Source organism: Nicotiana attenuata, unplaced genomic scaffold (genome assembly GCF_001879085.1).
Source record: "Nicotiana attenuata strain UT unplaced genomic scaffold, NIATTr2, whole genome shotgun sequence".
Lineage (NCBI taxonomy): Eukaryota > Viridiplantae > Streptophyta > Magnoliopsida > Solanales > Solanaceae > Nicotiana > Nicotiana attenuata.
In genome coordinates, this window is record NW_017671699.1 from 22,138 (window position 1) to 30,576 (window position 8,439).

Consider the following 8,439-nt stretch of genomic DNA (forward strand, 5'->3'; position numbering starts at 1 on the left):
TTTAGAATCATATACCAATGCTTTGGGGAAGAACTTGTTCTTTAAAAATCGCCTCAATGCTCTCTAGTTTTGAAAATATGAAATTATGGGCTAACTCCCGAATTTGCTACTGTTTTTAATTCACTGGGCAGGCCTTCTTCGTGTTCGCGAAGGAACTATCGCGTTCGCGAAGGGTCAGGCCCAGTTGCCTTCACGTTCGCGGAGCTTTGTCTCCTCAAGCCTTCGCGTTCGCGGGCCAGTGGCCGCGTTTGCGTAGAACAAAACCCCATTTCCCCAGTCCCAGCCAAAAGGCCTTCGCGTTCGCGATAGTAGGTCCGCGTTCGCGAAGGGTAGCACCCCCAAAGCTTCGCGTTCACGACCTGGTTCTCGCATTCGCGTAGAAGGAAATTTCCTTCAGCCTGACTTACCCTTCGTGTTCGCGTGAGTATTTCCGCGAACGCGAAGAACAAAACCTCAGCATACTAGAAACTGAAAACCTGCAACTTTTCCAAGTGTAAAAACATCCCGAAACCTATACAAAACTGACCCGAGCCCTCGGGGCTCCAAGCCAAACATGCATACTAACTCAAAACCATCATATGGACTTACTCGTGCGATCAAATCGCCAAATTAACATCTTTAACAACGTATTTAACATCAAAATCAAAGAAAAATCTCAAGAGCACTTAAGTTTCAAATTTCACAACCGAGGGTCCGATTCACGTCATTTCAAGTCCGTTTCATACCAAATTTTTATGGGCTCAATCTACACACCATATATGACCTGTACCGGGCTCCGAAACCAGGATACGGGCCCGATGCCTTTAATTTCAAATACATTCAAATTTCCAAAAACTCTTAAAATTCCAGTTAAACAATTTTCTTCGAAAAATTCATTTCTCGGGCTTGGGACCTCGAAATTCAATTCCGAGCATACACCCAATTCCCATGTTTTCCTACGGACCCTCCGGGACCGTCAAATCACGGTCCAGGTCCATTTACCCAAAATATTGACCGAAGTCAACTTAAATTCATTTTAAAAGCAAAATTTATCATTTTTCACAGATTTCCAAATAATGACTTTCCGGGTACACGCCCGGACTGTGCACGCAAATCGAGGTGATACAAAAGTGAAGTTTTAAGGCCTCGGAACACATAATTTATTTCTAAAACAAGTGATGACCTTTTGGGTCATCACATTCTCCACCTCTAAAACAACTGTTCGTCCTCGAACGGACATAAGAAGGAAGTACCTGAGTCGGAGAAAAGATGGGGATAACAAATGCGCATGTCGAACTCGGACTCCCAGGTCGATGCCTCAATAGGCTAACCTCTCCACTAAACACGAACAGAAGGGAAACTCTTGGATCTCAACTGACGAACCTGCCGGTCTAGAATGGCTACCGACTCCTCCTCATAGGACAAGTCCTTGTCCAATTGGACAGTGCTGAAGTCTAACACGTGGGATGGATCGCCGTGATACTTCCGAAGCATGGACACATGAAACACTGGATGCACGACGGATAAGCTCGGCGGCAACGCAAGTCTGTAAGCCACATCTCCCACTCGATCAAGAATCTCGAAAGGACCAAAGAATCTGGGGCTTAGCTTGCCCTTATTCCCAAATCTCATCACGCCCTTCATAGGCGACACTCGAAGCAATACCCGCTCTCCAACCATGAATGCCACATCACGAACCTTGCGATCGGCATAGATCTTTTGCCTAGACTGGGCTATACGAAGCCTATCCTGAATGATCTTCACCTTGTCCAAGGCATCCTGCACTAGGTCCGTACCTAACAACCGAGCCTCTCCCGACTCAAACCACCCCACCGGCGACCGACACCGCCTACCTTATAAAGCCTCATAAGGAGCCATCTCGATGCTCGACTAGAAAGTGTTGTTGTAGGCAAACTCCACTAAAGGCAAAAACTGATCCCAAAGTCAATAACACAAGCTCGGAGCATATCCTCCAAAATCCGAATAGTACGCTCGGACTGCCCGTCCGTCTGAGGATGAAATGTTGTGCTCAACTCGACCCGTGTGCCCAATTCACGCTGCTGCCCTCCAGAAATGCGAGGTAAACAGCGTACCTCGATCAGAAATGATAAACACGGGCACACCATGAAGACGAACAATCACCCGGACATAGATTTCAGCTAACCTCTTAGAAGAATAGGAGACTGCCACAGGAATGAAATGTGCTGACTTGGTCAGCCTATCAACAATAACCACACTGCATCGAACTTCCTCTGAGTCCGTAGTAGTCAAACAACAAAGTCCATAGTGATACGCTCCCACTTCCACTCAGGAAGCTCAATCCTCTGAAACAGACCACCAGGTCTCTGATGCTCGTACTTCACCTGCTGACAGTTCAAACACCGCGCCACATATGCAACAATATCCTTCTTCATCCGCCTCCACAGTAATGTTGCCGCAAATCCTGATACATCTTAGCGGCGCCCGGATGAATAGAGTACTGGGAACTATGGGCCTCTTCTAAAATCAACTCTCGGAGCCTATCAACATTAGGCACGCAAACTCGACCCTGCAGCCTCAAAACCCCATCATCCCCTAATGTAACCTGCTTGGCACCACCGTGCTGCACCATGTCCCTAAGGACACACAAATGAGGATCATCATACTGCCGATCTCGGATACACTTCAATAAAGAAGAACGAGCGACTATGCAAGCTAATACACGGCTGGGCTCAGAAACATCCAGCCTCACGAACTGATTGGCCAAAGCCTGAACATCCAAAGCAAGCGGTCTCTCACCGACCGGAATGTACGCAAGACTGCCCATACTGCTGACTTTTTACTAAAAGCATCAGCCTCCACATTGGCCTTTCCTGGATGGTATAATATGGTGACATCGTAGTCCTTTAATAGCTCCAACCACCTTCTCTGCCTCAAATTAAGCTCCTTCTGCTTGAACAAATACTGTAGACTCTTGTAATCCGTGAACACCTCACATGACACGTTGTATAAATAATGCCTGCAAATCTTCAGCACGTGACCAATGGCTTCTAACTCCAAATCATGGACTGGATAGTTCTTCTCATGAATCTTCAACTATCGCAAAGCATAAGCAATAACCTTGTCATCCTGCATCAACACTGCACCAAGTCCAATACGAGATGGATCACAATAAACTGTATATGGCCCTGAACCTGTGGGCAAAATCAACACCGGTGTCGTGGTCAAAGCTGACTTGAGCTTCTAAAAGCTCGCCTCACACTCGTACGACCATCTGAACTGGGCACCCTTGATCGGTGCCTACCCTGCACTACTATTGAGTAGCGAGAGAGGATCGAAGCAGTTTTTACCCGATTAAGGTCGATATCGATATCCACAGAGAGCTAGAAGTTGGAGTTGAGTATCTACCTAACTTAGAGTTGTGTAGTTGTTCTTAATTGCACTTCTAACATTCTTGGGTTTTTGTTTAACTTCTAATTTTATCAACTACTATGCTAATTTAAACTAGAATAAGCTAAGAATAAGATATTACGGGTTGATCAAATGGTTAAAAGGCACTAGGGTAGTGACTTTCGCCTAGGTGGTCAATTAACGGGTACTTGATTTTAAGATACGATTGACATATTTGGGGAGTATGATATAACCTTTGCACGATTTTACTCACTCTATACCTCTCGGTAGTTCGAGTGATTTTGCCCGAATTGACTTTCTCAAGACTAGTTGGGTATGCAAATTTGCACAAGCAATTAGGGTTCAAGTCGGGTATTACTATCTCTAGGTTTAACCCTTTAATTGGGGCTATCAATCTCTTGAGTACACCCCAATTCCTTGTTGGACTAATTTCAGAGATTTAGGTTCTCTTTCTCAAGAAGACCCAAAATCAACTAAACACAAACTAGTGTTTGCAACCACTAATTCAGCAATTAAATATGAAATTAATCCAAATATCAAATACTCATAGTCAATCTAACCCTAAAACACAAGACCCATCAATTACCCACACTAGGGTTGAGCCACAACCCTAGCTTATGGGTCTAGCTACTCATAATTGAAGAAGAAAACAAAGAAATAGATGAAGAACAACTCATATTAATTAATCACTAAGATAAATAACAAGATTCAATGTTGAAATGTAGATAAAATTGCCCAAAATAGCTGAAAGTATCGAACCCACGAGCGCAGCTCTCAGCTGAATCTATCTGCTTGACCTAAAAATGGAAAAGAAGCTATTTATACTAAGGTGACAATTCTGGACAAAAATACCCCTGCGGGGTTAGTGCGTACCGCACAAAATGGTGTGCGGCCGCACTAGGGCTCTGAACTTGAAGATCTAACTCTCTGAACTCGGGCACTACGGACCGTAGAGAATAGACTGCGGCCGCAGAGGCTTCTAGTGCGGTCCGCATAAAATGGACCGCGGACCGCATTGGCTTGACACTTGGAATTTGCAGCTCTCTGATTCTTCTCACCGCGGACCTTACGAAATCGAGTGCGGCCGCGTTGATCTCAGTGCAGACCGCACAAAATCGTAGTGTGGCCGCATTGCCTTTGTGCCTGAATGTCATGCTCTCTAAGCCTCACAGTGCGGACCGCACAGAATATAGTGCGGCCGCACTGGCCTTGTTGTGCCTGAGCTTTGTCTTGTCTTGGTGCTTGTGCAAGTTTCACTCCTTTTGAGCGCATCTTTGACATCTTGTCACTTTGTTGATCAAACCTACAATCAAGCACAACTTGTGAGCCTTTTGGGACTATTTTGTACAATTTCCTAATAAACTCATAAGCAAGAAGGAGTATAAAAGGTATCAAAATCCCTAGTTATCAACTCCCCCAAACTTAAGCTTTTGCTTGTCCTCAAGCAAACAAAATAAGACACACCCTTTAAGAGAATATCCAAGAACATTTCAGTTGTCCTAAAGTGACCTCATCTAGCATCAATTGGGACTAACAATTGCCCTCAATGCAAATGAATCAATAACAACTTTTACCCTTTGAAACACCATGGATTTAGTGCGACACAAGAGCATCAAGAGTTGACTCAACACATCAAAGAACTCTTTCTATTACTTTGGCCATTGTGGAACCCAAACTCACACATCCTCAGCTTTCCTAAGCAAACCTCACCTTTAGAATAATGGCACTCATTACGAGGTTAAGGGGAATTCACTCATCTCTCAAAAAGAAAAGTCACAAGACCGGCTCTAGACCATATGCTTGCCCCTTATGTGAGTATCCACTAATTTAAGCATCATTCAACTCAAGATCATATAGGGCTTTTGTGGAAACATTGTGAAGGCTTTTGGTTCAGGGTAGGAAATGTTTGATTGAAATGGGTTCCATCTTCCCTAAAGCACTTCTTTTGTTTCATTTGGCACACATTCACTTGACTCTTTGAGTCATTTCACTTCTTTCTAAGGGGTTAGAGAGACACACTGTCACTCTTTCTTGTACATTTCAAACCTTTTCTCCTTTTTCAACTTTCCACACCTTTCATTCTTTGCTTTTCTTGAATCCCTTTTTATTCTCTTTCATATTGAACATTCTTTTTGTCTTTTTGCTTTTCTTTCTTTTTCATTGCCTTTCCTTTTCTTCATTTTTGTACCTTTTTACCACTTTGTTGAAATCCTCGTCTCTCCCCACCAAACTTATACTTTTGCCATGTGCTAAAGGAATGATCGGGTGCCAAGAGAGGGTATCTTTAGAATGGGTAAAGGATTGTATCATGGTTTTTGAAAGAAAAAGGTCTAAGGCTCAAAAGGGTTGACTAGGGATCTTATCATTGGTAGGTTATGGATGTGTTCAAATTATCATTTAGAACAAGGAGAGCCTATAATCATGTCTCAAGTCAAAATTCACTTAGAATTTCGCATCAACAAACATTCAGGGCAAGTTCTAGACCAATGGCTCAGGACTTGGACTTGCATTACGATTACTCATCACACAAGCTATGGGATCGCTAAACACATAGAGTCGGGGGCCCACAATAACCTTAGATAAGACTTGAACTCACAATGGTCCCGAAAAACCACTTGATGATTATCGGCCAACACAAGAGTCTCAAGGTCACAACTTTCACCATCTTAAACACAACAACTTGTTTTTGACCATAAGATCAAAGGCAAATGTGCTAGGCCCAACCTAAACACAACAACTTGTTTTTGACCATAAGATCAAAGGCAAATGTGCTAGGCCCAAGTGAAGCTTTTCTTGAGGCACCCTTAACCACTAACTGCTAAAAACAAAAAGAAAAACAGACTCAAACCCTTAAGAAGGTTGTCACGCCATCCATCATTGGGAAGAGCCACCCGGTTCACACAAACTCCACCTTTGGAAAGAACCGTGGCATTAAGAAAACCAAAGGCTTATTGCAAACTTTCAAAATAAGAAGTTACGGACATAATTAAGAAGCTAAGAACAAAAGAATTTGCGGAAAGTAAAATGAATATATACAAGAGGGGATTTGTCGAATATACAATAGATGGTAGGAATATATACAATGTAACATAACTTTATATACAGACCCAAAGTAAACTAAAAGTGTGAGAAATATAGCAAAATGTTAAAAATATATACAAACCAAAGATGAAAAATAAAGAAAGCATAAAAAGTATCAAATATATACAATCATCCGAATGAATCCAAATGTAGGGCCTACCCCCTCAAATGAAAGCTGGCATTGTCCCCAATGCCAACTAAATAAAATAAGCACCAAAAAGATAATGGGAAAGGATATAGAGACTCCCTATGGCTTGTCTGTCTGCATGGGCTCCTGAGTGGTCCCTGGGTCCTCACTGTGCTCGGGAACCTCAGACTGGTTTGTTGTGGGCTGCTGCTCTACTGCTGGGACCTCGGCCTGGACCTGGAAAAGCTCCTGAGGTGCATCATGTGGTGCATCATGTGGCTGACTTGAGGAGGCCTCCGATGGGTCTGCGAACTGGATGACTGCATCATCCGCTCTGGGAATCATCCTCCTTCTCTTGGGAGGCCTCTAAGAGTGCTATGGCTGGGGATCAGCTGCTGGTACTAGGTCCTGGAGCAGTAAATCTAAAGGCAGTTGATCTGCCTTCAGTCTGTTAACATCAGCTCTCAACTCCTTCACGGACTCCTTGGAGGCCCGTGTCTTCCTCAGCTTCTTGTGCTCCCTAGCAAGCTCCTTGAGAGCCTTGCTGTGTGAATCAACTGCCTCTGTGAGCACCTTCTGAGTGTCGAGGATTTTCTTCTTATTCACTAGAATTTCTTTAAGAGCATACTCTATGGACTGTGGAACCTGTGGAGGTGGAGGAGCCGACTGAGCCTCTACTGTGGTAGTCAAGATGGACAACTTGGATGACGCTGTCTGCATCCAGTTATTGATACTGAGAAGAGCCTGGCTCAATCGGTGGGTAGTCACCAGGTAAGCTCGGGAGGAGGGAATCTCCGGATCTGCTGAGGTGGAAGGGCCAGGAGGGATATCAGTGGAGGTGGAGGCAGGCTGAGCAGGGGCCACTACCACAACTGGCTCTTCAGACTGACCAGTTGAAGTAGTAGCCTTTCGCTTAAAGCTCTTGCTCTTTGGGTTGTCATCCCCCTGCATGCTGTACCAAGAGAATGGGGCCTTCGCTTTGACCGTTATGTCGAACGGCCTTTTTTCAACTTTGAGGCCCCGGAAGTACATAGTTAGAAAGCTGGGGAAAGGGTAGTTTCCATCATGCTCATTACCCATAATAGAGATTATCCAAGACATTACATTCCCCATATTGATCGGGTACCCCGCCATGATCGAAGCCACCAACACATCCCGGTGAAGAGGGAGGGTGTTGTCCTGAGTAGTCGGGTCCAGTCTGCTGCACACAAACGTTTCCCACCCCTTTGCCTCAAAGTTCAAACTACGTCTCAAAATCTTGACGCCCGCAGTCAACCAATCAGGGGTGGTACTTGGGATTGCCAGATACTGCGCCAACCAGGGACGGACCTCCTCACCCATTTCCATCTTAGCCATATACAGTGTCTCATCCTCCTCGTCAAAGCCAAGGTAGTCATTGATTGTCCTCCCGTCAAACAACACCTTCAAGTTCCGCACCTTGGTCACCTTTGTACCCTTTTTGATGTGGGCAACGTTGGTGTAAAATTCCGACCAAGTGCTCGTTGGCATCTGATAATAGGTGAATTTGACTATAATCACACCTTAAATAATCACCTTCTTGTGTAGTTTTAATGCTAAAAGTGATGACAAAATGCTCTTATTAGTGCTTTTCATGATTTGTAGGTGATATATGTATAAAGACGGCTAAGGAGCAGTTTTGGAGTCAAAAGTGATGAAAAAGAGGCCAACTGTGAAATTTCCTAAGTGACCCGTGCAAAAACAGGCCGAAGATTCAGAGAACTGGATCCACCGCGGTTCCACCGCGACCGCGGCAGAACCGCGGTGGGAAGCAGCTGCAGAAGATTGAGATTCCGCGAGGGTGTTTGGCCGCGGTTCCACCGCGACCGCGGCAGAACCGCGGC